This window comes from Cryptomeria japonica, chromosome 9, assembly GCF_030272615.1.
Source record: "Cryptomeria japonica chromosome 9, Sugi_1.0, whole genome shotgun sequence".
NCBI classification, from domain to species: Eukaryota; Viridiplantae; Streptophyta; class Pinopsida; order Cupressales; family Cupressaceae; genus Cryptomeria; species Cryptomeria japonica.
The window spans coordinates 590,435,635-590,451,929 of NC_081413.1; the positions used below are offsets into that span (position 1 = coordinate 590,435,635).

Genomic DNA, 16,295 nt, shown 5'->3' on the forward strand with positions numbered 1-16,295 from the left:
AGGGGCAAATTGGAACACAAATAATTAAAAAAAAAGGATTGGTAATCAGTATCAAGAAGTACATTCCATCTCACAGAATCTTAGCCATCAGGTATAATCACAGAACTTTACAGTTTATTCTAGCAAACCTATCTGCAAAGCCTAATTTACTGCAATGCGGTGATTGTACACTACAGACCAACTAGTAAACTAGACATTATTGAGATTTGGTATATAATGGATTAAACGGGTTAATAAGTAAGAAGCTAAACTGAAAAATGGCACCATAGTGGTTGTAAAAACAATCTAGTAAATTAGATATATAATTGAGATTTGACATAAATTGGATAAAGATGGTTCATAAGTATGAAGGAAAACTGAAAATCTCAAAAGAGATCACATGAAGTAAAAGTGGCAAAACCAAACTTTGCATGAATGCTGGGAATTAGATAGTTGAATCTGGATACATACAAATTAGTTGACAGGGAACTTTGTATTCATCAACAGGGAAACAGTTCAATATTGGAATTTTTTTAAGAAAAAAGGTCAAATGGAAAAAATTTGGTTAATGGAGAGACACATTAAGTAGTTGGGATCGAGTAGACTGGATTTAACCTACAAATTTAATTAGTTTGAAGTAGTAAAACTAAAATATAGGTAAAGCTGCAAGGAAATAAAAGACAAATCTTGTACTGAAGTATATCAAATAAGAACAATTAATATCAGCATTGGACAAATACTTTCATTGAGCTCTGTAAATGCAGATTGTTCGACATACAGTTGGAAATGCAGTCACCCATCCAGAAGAATTGGCTGTGGAGCTATGGCAAAAATCTCTTACACTATGGAACAAGAAAGAAATAGTGAAATTATAGAAACATCCATCGATCACCATTCAGCTAATGGAATTCAAAATTGCAAGTTACAACAAATAATGCTCAAAAGACACTAACAACCAAAATCTAACAAGTGTCTATCAAACAAATAGTATATACAAATTCATGTATTACTTAAAACAGATTTAAAACTGTCAATAGACACATGAGAAGGGAGCAGAAGGATAGAAAGGCTCTAGTTGCATCAGCATTGAAAATTGTGAGTTATTACTAAAACTTGCCAATAACTCAACAGTGAGTTATTGTTAAGTTTTAGGACTAACTCACAATTTTTATTTAATAACGTAGCCACTCTTTGATAAGTCTGTTCAGCCTGAAAATTTCATCATGTTGCATTATTTGAGTCTGTTTCTAAGCAGTGTGTTTCAGTTTGCAGGTGTTTTGCAAACAAGAAGCCAGTTCATATCAAAGGCATTTTGACTCTTAGTGGCATTTCAAAGTTATGTAATTGTAACACATTTCCAGTTTTTTTTGGTGCCTACATTTGAAATATCATGTGCTACTATGCTAGGTTTAGTAACTCATTATTTAATGTTTTATAATTTTATTCTTTTATTTACTACAAGGGTTTAGTATCTAATTTTTTGTGCTTTCATTCTTTTTTTCGGCACATTGCTATTGTTCAGTTGATTTGTTTCTATATTGTACATATTTCTAGGTTCTATTCCCATTTTACAAAAAAAGAAAATGGCGTCCACAAGTAGAAGAGACAACAAAGCCTAGGAATGCTAGGGTTTAGAAACTCATTATTTATTGTTTTATAATTTGCTTTGCTGCTAGGGTTTACTAACTACTTTCTGTGTCTTCATTAAATTTTATGTGCTGCACTGCTAGCATTTTGTTGGTTTTATTTACTTTTTTTCCACTTTTCTAGAGCTTATTTCCATTTTTTTTAAATAAATGGCATCCACAAGTAGGAGAGCTGGCAGCACACCTAGGGAACCTTTCTTGAAAACATGGGACAACAGGTACAACATATGGAATGGTAATATTTAACTACTATTGGTGGATATAAGAGATGGCATATATTACCTCAAATATCACCTTGTGTGGATTACTCACCAAGATGTGCCATGTACACAAGCAGCTCAAGAGGTTGAGAATGAGGCAAAAGCTTGAGTTGAATCTTATGATCAAAAGAAAGCAGACAAAAAAAGAGACAATAGAAGCATTAATAGATGTCAATTCTATAGGGTCAAGGTGAGATATGGGAGCTCTTTTTCGTTTGGACCATGAATACAAGGATTAAGCAATGTGAGCAACTATAGTTTAAATTGTTTTGCTCCTCATAACACTCTTGGTGTTTACTGGAAGCAACTGCATGAAATATGACCCATAGGGAATTTGTAATGTCCCCTTCCTAATCAGTTATCTTTTTATAAGTCACTTTCTCCTCAGAGGGCAACAATGAAGAGTGATAATAAGAGAAAATTCTGTAAAAATATCGTCCCTATGAAAATCTAAGGGAGGACTTTCAATTGTTCACAAAGGATATTTCTAAGGATGAAATTATGTAAGCTATTCCAGTCCTCAAGAATGACTAGTCTCCGGGTGCTGATGGGCTGCCTACTGAGTTTTACAAAAAGAACATCTTGTGGATTAGTGAGGATCTTTTCCAACTTTATACTAAGTTAAATCTAAGGGTTCACTTGGCAGTAATATCAACAAAGGCATTAAAAGGCTGCTGCCAAAAGATGGAGACAAGACTTGGTTAAGAACTGGAAGCCCATCACTCTCCTAAATGTTTCTTATAAGATTTTAGCAAAGATTTTGGCTTTGAGACTAATTGATATCCTTCCAACATTTGTTAGTAATGCTAGGGTCTCTGACCAAAAAGTTGGTATGTTCCTGCTTGGTATTGAAAAGACACGTGACAGAATGGAATGGTCCTTTGTCCTTATGGCTCTTAAGGCACTTAGCTTTCCTCTGAAATTTTGTCAAATGGTCAAAACATTGTTTGATAATGTTGTTGTCCAAGTTGATGTGAATGGTTCCCTATCTAAGTCCTTTTAACTTACAAGATCTATCAGGCAGGGGTGTCCCCTTGCACCTGCTCTTTTTGTTCTAGCTTCTGATGCTATAGTCTACCTACTAAGAGAAACAAGCTTGGGTCCTAAGGTTGAAGGGGCGACATTGCCCAATAATGATGACCTTTTCAATATTCAGTTTGTTGATGAAACTGCATTGTTTGTAAGCCTTGAAGAAGAAAATTTGATAACCTAATGAACAGACATGACATCTTCTGTAAAGCATTAGGTGCCAAACTATCCAAAGCTAAATTAATGGTGCTTGGTTGGAAGGATGCTCCTCCAGATTGGTTTGGGAAATATAGCCTTTAGTGGGGAGGTCCTAACAGGCAGATCAGGCAACTGGGAATCCCCTTCGTTGTAAATTTTTCTCTAAAGGATATGTGAATTTGGATTAAGGACAAATTTCCAAGTGGAATAGACAAGATATGTCCTTCACTGGGAGACTCCATGTAATGTCCCTTTTTTGAAATAGGATTAATAATAAATTCAAACATAAGATAATAAAAAAATAATATAGTATATTTAAAATGTAATAATTCAGTTAAAGAATGCTCAAAAGGCATGGAATGAAGAGTTGTGACTCTTTCAAACATGAGATATAAGAGGGAGAAGAGATCATTTGAAAAGGGAGAATTAGAGGGAAGAAATTGTTGATTTTATGGCAGTGCTCGTTAACCACAAACAAACATCAGATCTGTTGCCTTCCCAACCATAGACGATAAGCTCTTATCATCACCCCCGAGCACACTACATGTCCTTCATGTTATTGAAATCATGTCTATTGATGCAATCATGACCTTGCATATATATGAATCAATACCTCCTAATAGACCTCAAGTCGGCCATATACTTTTGGCGCCAAGGATAGGGTCAAACCTATATGTTACAAGTTACATATGAGTCTCCCTTAGTTGCAAGTTACATTTAACTTAATCACAAGTTACACATGGGTGGTTCGCCCAAATAGGGCCTGCCCCAAATTAGACTCACACAACTGAGATATCCAAATGCCAAGGCCGACAGGCCACTTGGCATTTTGTGCACTAGGTCGGCCCTAGAAGGGATCCGACCTAGCTACACAACAACACTCCCTCTTAACTAGGGAGGATTCCTTCTGAATAAGCAAGTCACATAGTGACTACCACCATGGCTACTCCCATGAATAATACGTTCACCATGGCTACTCCCAAAGGGTGAACAAGCACATCATGGAATTTCTTCCATGATACCCACCATTCCTACTCGCAGAGGGTGGGCTCACCATGCCTACTCGTAGAGGGTGGAAGAGGGCTTTCACATCAACCTTCTACCAAAAAAATGCATCTCCACCATGCCTCCTCGCAGAGGGTGGAACGAGGGCTCTAACCTCAGACTTCTCCCAAAGAAAAATGCATCTCCACCATTCCTCCTCGCAGAGGGTGGAACGAGGGCTTTCACCTCAAACTTCTCCTAGAGAAGAATGCATTAACAAGGGATTGCACCTCGAACTTCTCCCTCACAAAGAAGAACTCATTAACAAGGGATTGCACCTCGAACTTCTCCCTCACAGAGAAGAACTCATTAACCAAATCTTCATGATGGTGTGGCTCCCTCTGAAGCTGGAATGTCAAGCTCCCTCTGAAGCTGAAATGTCATGCTTCCTCTGAAGCTGAAGCATCATGCTTCCTCTGAACCTTCTGACCTCTTTGTCCAAGGTTACTTCTAACGATACATCAAACTCCCTCTGAATGCTGATTCTTCCTCTACGAAGAAATGCAAGCAATCTTCCTTCCTTGAATGCAATCTCTAATTCGTCCTTTTATAATTTTGCTCAGCAATGGAATTTCCATTCACTTGGATTGATCACATCGAAGCACCTATTGATGATCTGATGGCTGTGTGGCTTTTGGCCCTCGCCGTCACTCATCATTTGTCCACAATCTCTAATTCATGCATAGCTTAAGCATCATCTGCAGAGCTGCCTTAATACCATCCACAGCAGAGTGATGGACCAACCACATAAATGTGACAGAAATCCACCTGTAGCAGGGTGTGCCAGAATGCTAAGTCCAATCTATAGCCTTCCACTCATCCCAGCCTGGGTTGGGGGGATTTTTAGTTCGAGGGGGAATCAAAATGGATCATGGCCAAATATAGTTCTTCATCCCGCCTATCCGAGTTTCCTTTCTCTCCAAAATAAAGTTTCTCTGAGAAGTAAAAGCCAAATATCTCTGTATATCTGCAATAATTATGTTGTGGAAATACTGAAGATCATTGTATCTCTGTAAAACTAAATTTTGCCAAGAAAACCTGCAATCAATACTTCTTCTAACACTGTCAATGACCACAATCTGGAAACTCCTTTATAATCAATCATACACAGAATACAAAAACTGCAAATCTCCTAAAGTTATACCTGATCCATGGCATAAACTTTACCAATCTGTATCACACCTTTTTATGTGAAATGTAGAGATTCATTCAAAATGCTCTGAGTCTGACTTCTATTCTATAATGCTTCTCCCAGAATGCTTTCTCAGTTCTTATACTTCTAGAAACATAATATGTCTTTATTATGTACACAAATTTCTCAAGATAGAATGAAACGCTCACATACTCCACAAAGACTTTGCAATCTTTGTCCAACGTAATGATCACTCACATCAACACCTCATTCTTCGAATGGCTACTCATAAAACAGAAGTGTTAACTACTCATAGTTGAGTCGGTTTGTAACCAACTATAACTGCCATTAGTTAATGATCAGTTATACAACGCAGTTCGACACAACCAAAAAGGAACCTTTATCCTTCACTGAGAAGTATGCTTATTTATCATAAATGAAAACAAAGAAGTTTGTGGTTAACCACTTTAACAAACTCAACCAAAACAACTAATCAAAAACTTATTCATGTTTTAAAAGTTAAAGGTTGATCGAGTTCACTGCTTGATCTTGAACTGAGGTTATTCCAAACATTATTCTTCTTTTGTGTCACGTAAAATCAATCCATACATTAACCAGTATTGAATATCATATATTTCAAATTTGCCCATGAAGATGAGGGTTCCCAAACAACACAAAATATACCAAAAAACTGATATGAAGCCAATCAACTGTACAAATAGCGAAGCATTTGCAGAGTACACATCTTTATAATGAATTCATGAGGTAACACGTCTCTGTAATTCAATATGTAATTATCTCTGTAACACAACACTTTGACAGCAATTAATATAACATATTTGTTCTAAATTCTAATATTGTATTAAAGCCAAGTTCAGGGGTTTTCTTAGGGATGCACAGAAAGTGAAGTTCATAAAATGCCCTTGAACCAATTGTAATTGAGACTGACCAAAAGAATGAAGAGTCATGAATCAATATGCATCAAAAAGTTGTTAAATGGCATAAGGATGGATTGGTATGCTGCAAGATCTAGAAATTTGTGGACCCTTGTCTTTGGTAAGCCAAGATCGAGTTTTCTCATCTCTATTACCAGCTACCACTGAAAATGAATTTCTAGATCTTGTCCCCCATCCTGAGACTCCATAGAACATGTCAAAGAATATACACAGCTGTCTTTGGGCAGCAAACCATATAACAGCAAAGAAACCCCGATGCATGATCCAAGCACCCGTGGACCTGTTGTGACCATTTCACACATCGCCCCATTAAAATGGGGACCCCCTCTTTTTTGCTTGGTTTGCCTGTTCTTCTCTCTGCTTTTAGGGTTTTGAGTAGGTGAGTGAGTCGTCTGGACTAGGGCCAAGCCTTAGGGTTTCCTGTTGATATTTTCAAGCCGAAGTCCAGTCAAATTTTGAAGATTATTGAGCATTCTCGTATGGATTGCAATTTTGAAATAAGATGAGTCTGTCAGGATGTCAGGTGTGTCTGTCTAGGTCTAGTAGGAATTTTGAAAGCAAGTTCAAATTTTACCTAAAGTGTTGATGATGGAATTGTGCAATTTTGTCTAGGTGAATTTTGACCAAATTTTGGAAAGTTTGATAAGTGACCCCTGGCCTTGGAGATGACCTAATTATGCCTTGTGAAGTGACTGAAAGCCTAAATTCTTGATATTTTGGCCTATAGAGGCAAAATCGCTCCTGTCCGTCAGTCAAGGACCAGGGCGAAATTGGTATTTTATGCATCTTGGTCATTGACTTGTTTCATTTGTCTTGTGCAGGGTCGCCAGGAGATGCAATCGAGCATATATAGGGGGTTTTTGAAGATTTTGAGACTCAAAAATGGCAAGTTTCAAGGATTAAGGTTAAATCGCTCCTGTCCCTCTCCCAGGGACCAGGGCGAAATGGCCTACTTAGACCATTTTTGGTCTTAGTTGATCAAAATTAAGCCATCAAGGACGCAATAAGGGATGAAATCAACCTAATGGAGCATCCAGACTTAGTCATTTGCAATGAAAGTTGAACATTTGGCCTTAAGGACAAAAATCGCTCCTATCCCTCACTGAAGGACCGGAGCTTGTTTCTCAAAATTGCACTGTCTTTGCAGGACCAAGGCGATTTTTGGATTGGAAGAGATCAAGGAGGGCATCTTTTGTCCATTGAATATAATTTGAAGTAATTTGCAAACGAGGAAATGTGCTAAAATGACAAAATCGCTCCTGTCCCTCACTGAAGGACCGAAGCTTGAACACCAAGTTTGCCTTATTTTTGCAGGATTAAATGATTTTCGCGATTTGGAAGAGATCAAGGAAGGTACGTTTTGCCTATTGAATATGACTTGAATGGACCCCGAAGGAGAAAATTTACCCAAAAGGTCAAGTTCGCTCCTGTCCCTCTGTCAGGGACCAGGGCGAATTTTAAAGATAGCTCCTGTCCCTCTCCAAGGGACCAGAGCGATTTTTTCAAAGGACAAGTTTTGGACCAAGGAAAAGCAAATTTCAAGCTAGAGATGAATGAAGGGCGACCCACCAATCCGTCAAAGATGAATTTTGAAAGTTGGCGAAACACAATTGAGCTAATAAATACAAAATCGCTCCTGTCCTTCAGTCAAGGACCAGGGCGAAATATACATTATCTAGCATCCCCTTCCGAATTTGGTTAAGTCCAGGCCAAAGGGCAGGATGGTAAAGATGTTTGGAATGCCTCAAAAAAGAACGAAGTTGTAAATAACTCGAGAACTTGATGAAATTGCCCAAGGCGCTCTTGTCCCTCTCCAAGGGACCAGAGCGATTTTCTTAGAGGACAAGTTTTTGGCGAAGAGGAAGAAAGTTTTAAGTTTGAGGCAAATAAAAGAAGGCATAGTCGTTCCATTGAAGATAATTTTGAAGGTTGCAAGACGCAAAGAGAAACATATTTTGTCCTAGGCGCTCCTGTCCCTCTCCAAGGGACCAGAGCGATTTCCTCATGAAGCAAATTTCCCACAAAGTTAGAACAAGTTTCATGTTGGAGATGAGTGAAGGGGAGCATAATGAATCCATTGAAGATAGTTTTAAACATTGGCAATGAATGACTTAGCCTATAGAGGCAAAATCGCTCCTGTCCCTCTCCCAGGGACCAGGGCGAAATATAGATTATCAAGTCGTCCCTTCCAAGTTTGGTCGGATCCAAGCCAAGGCACAAGGTGGCAAAGATGTTGGAGGTGCTTCGAAGGAAAGCAAGGTTACAGAGACCACGAAAAGTGATGAGAAATGACTAAGGCGCTCCTGTCCCTCTCCAAGGGACTAGAAGCGAAATATGCAAGTGTGTCCAATTTTGAGGTGTCACTTCCGTTTCAAACGTTCAAGGAGGAGTAAGAGACACTATTTTACATTTTGAAAGCAATTGAAAGTTGATATGATCAAGGATTAGCAAGGAACAAAAGTTCGCTCCTGTCCTTCATTGGAGGACCAGGGCGATATTCATTGAAACAATCATTTCCTTCCTAGACCACGTCAAGGCAAGGACATGCAAGATCGAAAATGTCTTTAGGAAGATGATGAACAAGGGGTTAACGTCGAAAGTCAACAATTTTGAGCTCAAACACAAAGTTCGCTCCTGTCCCTCTCCCAGGGACCAGAGCGATATTGTTAATATTCCAAAATCCTCCCATGATTAGGCGCCAATATTTTTGAAATACATTAAATGCTAAAAATCGATAAAACTTGAAATATTTAATTAGCATTTAAAAATAGCGCATGAGGCATTTAATGATTAATTTAACCTTTTTAAAAATCGAAATTATTAAATACAAAGGTATTAAAATTAATTAATTATTAAATTAAATAAAAAGAGAGTGCTTAGGTTTTATTTTAATGTTTTTACAAAAGTCGGCCTCCTCTTTTTATTTAAATTTTGTTATTATTTGCCTTATTTCCAAGTCGGCCTATAGGGATTGCAAAGAGGTAAGCGCCTATATAAGAGGGGTACTTTCAAGCATTTTAAACCATCATTCAATCATTGTTGCATGCGAATTTGGAAGAGCAATAGAGGGAGCGAATTTTGATCCAAGGAGAGGAGCGAAATTTCCATCCAAGGAGGAGAACGAACTTTATTGGAGGATAGAGTTGAAGCGAATTTTCCCTTAAGGCGTTGAAAACCCCAAGGGTGGTGAAGTTGATAAAAGAGGCGCATTTGCTAGAGGAAGCTCACGTTGAAGACTTCAATCTTCATTTTGCCTAGGCGAATTTCCTAATTTTGCATCCTTTTGTTAGAGTTAGCTCTCAAAGTGAGGTATGGCGAAGTTCCCTTGTTCAAATTTTGAATTTCAATCGTCCTAGTCTCAGTCTTGAATTTTGAATTTTGAAATTTTGAATTTCCAGTAGCTCAATCATATTTAGGAAATGATAACTCAAAGACTTATCATGAAGTTTCCTAAAATTCAATCTTTAATCTAATCTATATTTCTATATTGCAAAATCCATTACTCATTATGAAATGTTGTGTAGGTGTCACGATGGCGACCCCGAAGGCAGGAGCATCTACCAGTCGTCCAGCCCTCATGAAGGAAGATCAAAAGAACGAAGAATTGGAGACCAAGATCGTGTCGAAGAGGAGCAACATTGGAGATTCCAACCTGGGAAACTTCAGTGTGAAGAAGTTTCGAGAGGTCCCTTACATTGGCAAGCCATCACCCGTCGCAAGGAGAATAATTGAAAGTGGCATTATCAAGGCGGCCGGCTTCCCTCCAGCAGTCCAGTGCCATGAGTTGATGATCGAGTGTGCTCGCCATTATGATCCACAGTCCAGATCGATAGTGTCCAAGGAGGGAGACACTTTTTCTTATCTTTCAGAGGAGGCTATCAGTGAAGCTCTTCACCTGCCAGAACATAAAGATACGATTTATAAAAGCTTAGAAGGAGCCAGGTCCATGTATGAAGATGATCCAGACACTTGCTTGAGCATCATCAACAAGAATTGGTTACTCAAGAGTCGTCCTCGCCTGAGCAAGATTCCGAACACACCACATAGGATCGACTTCCAGGAGGAGTACAGAGATTTGATAACATTACTCAACCGAGTTACAGGGGCTCCTCAAGCCTTCTATTTTGAGAAGTGGATGTTCTACTTCATCCAAGTGATAGTTCAAGGAAAAGGAACAATTCATTGGGCTAGAATGATTAGCCATTGCTTGGACGTGCAGTTAAGGAGACTGAAGGCTACCAAGTCCTTCCACATGAGTTCATACATCATATATGCCTTGATCAGGAGTTTTGAATATGCAGGACTACCTCACAGAGGAGTGATCGGAAGAGGGCCCGGGGAAGTCAGAGTTTGTGATTCCTATGTTCATTTGCATCATCCTCCAGGAAGTGACTACAAGTTGGTCAATGATACCTTCACGATGAACATCACCAGGACATTACAAGGCGGGATTCACAATCGGCTATCTCAGGATGCACAAGAGCTTGTGAAAAGGTACGGTGCTTGGTTCATCCAATTTCAGAAGTTTACATATATTAGAATCCATGGATGTCCTTCACCTCCCTACATGTTGCCAAGATATCCGACAGACAGAATAGTGTTACTTGAGGTAATTAGACAATTGGCAGCGTATGCAAAGGCATTCAGACACAGACATGGGAATGGAGTTCCTGTGCCTATCATACTAGGAAATTCAGTTGAGGTATGTCCTAATGCTCTAGCCATGGATGATGCAGAAAAGGAGTTAGCTTTATATTCATTTTCGTTCTTTGCCATGAGAGAGAGTTTTGATCCTTATGGGTATATAGAAGAGACAGTAGGAAGGAAATACAGACATGAACCTCAGGTAGAGGACTTTGTGATGAATCTCTCAGATGATCTTGAAGTAAAAAGAAAGATGCATTCCAGATTGCCTTTAGACTTTATCAGGAAATGCAAAATTTACAGAGTGGCCGACCAAGCTCAGGACAGTGGCAAACATCTCCAATCATCTTATGACCGAGAGAGCAAAGTAGTGAAGCTAGATTGGAATGAACCTGAAATTTTGGATCTAGATGCCTTGATGGCTCCAGTTTTGTCTTGTACTCGCAGATGGGTTGATGTGCAACATCAAAAGTTGAGAGAGCAAGGCATATCTATGACTTTTACTTTGGAGGAAAGGCCAAGCGAAGGAGGAGCAAGTGTAAGTGAAGGTAATCCTAAGCCCAGAAACACAAGTGAAGGCAACCTTCGAAGCGTAAGTGAAGGTAACCCCCATCCTAGAGGCTCAAAAAGAAAAGAGAGACCCGAGAAAAGAGAATCCTCCAAGAAGAAGCAAGAAGCCAACAGAGATCGTTCATCCGGCACATCTTCTCGACAGGAGAACAGGACACTTGAAGTGGAGGAATCTATGGAATCAATGGTACAGAACGATAAACAGGAAGAAGGACAGGCACCTCAACGTTCATCAAGCCAATCTCTCCGAGTTAATGAGTTACATGAAGACAAGAACGATGACGAAGTGACATCTCCTCTCAGAGAAGAAGAAACATTGCTTAAGGAGATACAGGTTAGAGAAACAAGATCTGCCATTCCAGATTGGTTAAAAGAGAGACTAACAAGGGTGATTGTGATCGAGGACGAGGATAATGTGATTGATTTAGAGAGCCTTGTTGGAAATTCTCAGGAAGTGACAGAAAAGAGGAAGGCTACTAAGATGTCCAAGATGATCAGAGATGAGACAGGATCCAGGAAATTGCAGATAGCTACACCAGCAGTAGACAAGTATGAAGGTGAGATCCTCGCAGAGGAATATGATGTAGAGACATTTGAGCTTGGTCCACTCACAGCCGAGCAGACGTTGGATGATGCCACTGATTCATTTGAGGCACTTAAGGACAAGCTTAGAGAAGAAATGGAAAAAAATAGGAAGCTTGAGCGAGAGGTCAATGCTTGGAGAGGCTACTTTAGCCATCTCAATCAGCCTTTGAGGCGTCAGGATCCAGCAGTATCTCCTGCACAGGCACTTCCCCTTGAATCAGTTGGTGAGGCAGAGAGAGTCAGGAGTTTGGTTCAGCTTATGAGCTCTTGGATTGACAAATCCCATACAGTTGCTATTGAATTTGCAACAAGGATGATGCAGACCATTCACCGAGCTATTCAGGTTCTTGAGGTCATCCACAACCTAATGATAACTGTAGCTGCTTTTGCTCATACTAAGGATGTTATCATTCCTGTCCTGCAAGTAATCAGACAAACATCAAGGAAGGTCTTAGCACAAGAAAAGATAATAGATGGAGGACCTCATAGTTTACTCCAATGGTCAACTTTACTCCAGATGAAGGAAGTTCTTTTTGAGGACATCAGTAACAAATGCAATCAAGTTGAAGAGATTATCCATCCGATCCAGGACAAGGTGTTTGAAGTATTATGTACTATTCTTGGCAGGAGGATTGCAGTTGAGACAGATGTGGATTTGCAAGAATTAGAAGATAGAGTCAAGGTCATCTTTTGCAAAGATGAGAATGTTATTACAAATGAGCAACGGGATCAGATGTTTGCCACCATGCTCCTGATTGAGAAGATCAAAGAACTTGAATCTGGATGGGACACTGCTCTTCTCAAGGCTTTCGATCAGGTCATCCACTTGGAGGAACGAATGAAGAATCTTCCCGGGATTCCAATTGCTGAGATTGAAGGAATCGTGTCTAGATTCATTGCATATGCTAAAAAGGAGCATTGGAAAGGGAATAAGATTCTAGAAGAAAGGTTGTTATAGATGATGTGGCACCTTAATTGTCATTGGTCTATGTTTCCTAGATTTTTGTGCCAAATTTAATATTTGGCTATGCATTTAATGTTGTGCAATAAAAGGGGACTTTTTGTAATAAAACCCTAATTAGGGTTTAGGTGTCATAATCTCGGCCATTCATCTTCTTCTGATCTGAACCGTTCATTGTAATTGAGGATGCTATATATACCCTCATTCATTTTCATTTTTGATATAGATAGATAGAGATAGAGAGATAGAACTAAGAGAGAGCAATAAGAAATAGTTAGAGTTTTTGAAGCAAGTTATTTTGTAGCAAGATTGAGCTTTGAGGAAGGAATATCAAACAATTGTTGTTTATGATGGCTTTGAGATCAATAAAATATTGAAGTTATGGTGTTTTATTGCAATACTTGTGGCTATTTTCATGGTTGTTTACTTTCTTGAATCATTCTCGGTCGAAGTAGTATTTAAATTTGAAGGACTAAGTGTTGGGCTTGATCTTTGGTGAGATTCATACTCCAAACCACTAGCTTCTTGCTGATTGTAAGGACGCCTTGTGTGGTCGACTGGAAATATTTGGATTGCATAAACCTTCATTCATTACTGAGTCATTGATATGTACCTTCATGGTAGTGCCTATGATTCTTGATGATTTGAAAATCATTATTCACCTTAGAAGATCGCATCAGTTTCAGTAAAGTTGTAATTCCTTGGCAATACTGAAGTTGGTAGAATCTTGCCAAGTCTAGCCTACATTGAGTCATTCTTAGGATTAGATTAGAGTTTATTAGTATTAGGAAATCTTGTTCCTGCATTTCCGATACGTAAGTCCCCTTGATGAAACAGCAATCACAACGACCACTGGTGCTTATCCACACGTAGAGACCCTACATAAAAGAACATTGGAGTCACCCTGATTGATCCTTTTGCGACATCTTCAGCAATCAGAGACTTTATTCAAGAGAGGATAAGGTACCCTTGGGTATTTTATTCTGTGTATGATTGTGTACAAAATACACGTCAATAGGACCCCAACGAATTCAACCTCGGACAAACTTTCAGGAAAATGGAAACCTCTCGAACAATCAACAACCAACAAAACAAAATCGAACATATAATCCCAACAGTTTCTAAAACCTGATTTGCCTGAACTGCAATGATCCATCAAAATTCAGTAATGATATAAAATGAAACACCTCGTTTTCATTTTAACAAAATATTCTTTACATTTCTGGCCATAATCTCCAAAGGCTATGTTAAAATGGGTCAAAATCTACCAAGGCAGGTTGAAACATCTACACAAAATTGGGCAGGAATTAACCCCCTTAGACAAGATGTTCAAAGCTACTGTATTCCCCACTATTTAGTTGATGGAAATGTGAATGACAGGATTGAACAAAATCAATTAAACTTGACTTATAATCCCAAAGATTTCTAAGGGCTGATGGCTTGGCTTCTCTATGACTCGTTAAATTTCATTAATGGAATAAAATGTGTCACCGGGTTAACTATTGCTTAATAAACCTTTTTTTTTTGTGTATGATCAAAGGAATTGGGGAGTAATGGCCAGAAGAAACTCATAAAACCATGGCCCAGTTCACATCAATAAAGGGTCAGATAACTCGAGGGGCATGTAATAAGCTATGGTGTAAGAGTTATAAGTTTAACCCATATATACAGATCTTCATAATGCGATACAAGTTTCCTCTACATCACGTTATCTACGGTTTATGCCCTCACTTAAATTTTCCAAGGCAACATTTTTTTCTAGAATCATAGACCCAAATCAGTACAAACAACCTTGAAGAGAACAAGGGAAAGGGCACAGTTCCCAAATAGATTTACATCAAATAAAAATGAAAGATTCATAATTGGAACTCGTCTTTCACTTAATGTAAAATTTCTATCTAGGCTCTAACTAGAAAAGCAAAGCATAATCTATAATCAGATTTGCACTAATCCAAGTAACTAAAAAAGAACCCTGATGCTTGAAGAGACTCACAGGCTGAACACGCATTTGGTAACATCCCATCCTTTATCCAAACACTTCTTGGGAGGATCAGCTTTCTTGCAATCTAAAAAATGCTTTATTTTGTGCCCTGCAGCTCGAGGCAATGTGCTTTGACGCTGCCATTGTACAAAGCGAACTCAATGTCGAACCCCGATCAAATCGAAGAGCTGCTCATAATTTCCTTTGCAGAGCCAAAATTCTACTCCACGCGTCCAATTTCTCTTCGCAAACTCTAATTTCTGCTCTGTGTGTCCAATTTCTACTAGCAACTGAATTTTATGAAGCTCCACGTTATATCATAACAATATCTACAAAGGTGAGCACAAATTTGATACCAAATTCCATGAAGAACAACATCGAATCGAAGAAGTGGAGGCATCGATCTATGCTTGCGCTTGAGAGGGGAAAGCGGACATCAAGCGTGTAATATGATTGCTTTAAGAATAAAAGGTCCCGCGTGAGCATCACATCGCCATGTTTGACCAAAAAAGTAGGCCAGTGGACTTCTTTCTTTTATGGCGTTGTCGTTCGAACCTTCATGGTCATCGACATGGTGCGGAGGTGAAAATATCTTGATGGCCAATGTTTTAGACGAACAACCATGGAATTTCTTTCCAATGTGTGCTTGGAAGGAATCTAACCACAGCAATGGACAACATGAATGTCTTTGATGTGCCGGCCATTGCTAAACTAAACTATCGAAAGCGTTACAAATTGTTCCACCTTCCAAAATAAAACTGATGCTCCACTGTCAGCGTTTATCCTTCAAATTTTCTCAGAGATTAGATTTTTGTTGCGCTTTCGCTCTCATTCACAATCTGCCAACCTTCTTCCCTTGTGATCAAGGGATGAACTTTTCTAAAGACTCCTCAAAAGCACAGGATCTACCTTCAAGCAATTAGGCTCTATAGAAGGAACCTGCTCTGATACCATGTTGATTTTATGGTAGTGCTCATTAACCACAGGCAAACATCAGATTTGTTGCCTTCCCAACCATATAGACGATAAGCTCTTATCGTCACCCCCGCGCACACTACATGTCCTTCATGTTATTGAAATCATGTCTATTGATGCAATCATGACCTTGCATATATATGAATCAATACCTCCTAATAAACCTCAAGTCGGCCATATACTTTTGGCGGAAAAAATAGGGTCAAACCTATCTGTTACAAGTTACATGAGTCTCCCTTAGTTGCAAGTTACATTTAACTTAATCACAAGTTACACACAAGTGGTTCGCCCAAATAGGACCTGCCCCAAATTAGACTCACATAACTGAGATATCC

At 39.0% G+C, this 16,295-nt stretch overlaps 1 protein-coding gene across 2 annotated transcripts in view; it reads right to left on the bottom strand.

Annotated features, from left to right (window-relative positions):
- Positions 1-16,295, bottom strand: part of LOC131071848 (splicing factor U2AF-associated protein 2) — a 130,634-nt gene that overhangs the window by 14,228 nt on the left and 100,111 nt on the right. The window lies entirely within an intron of this gene.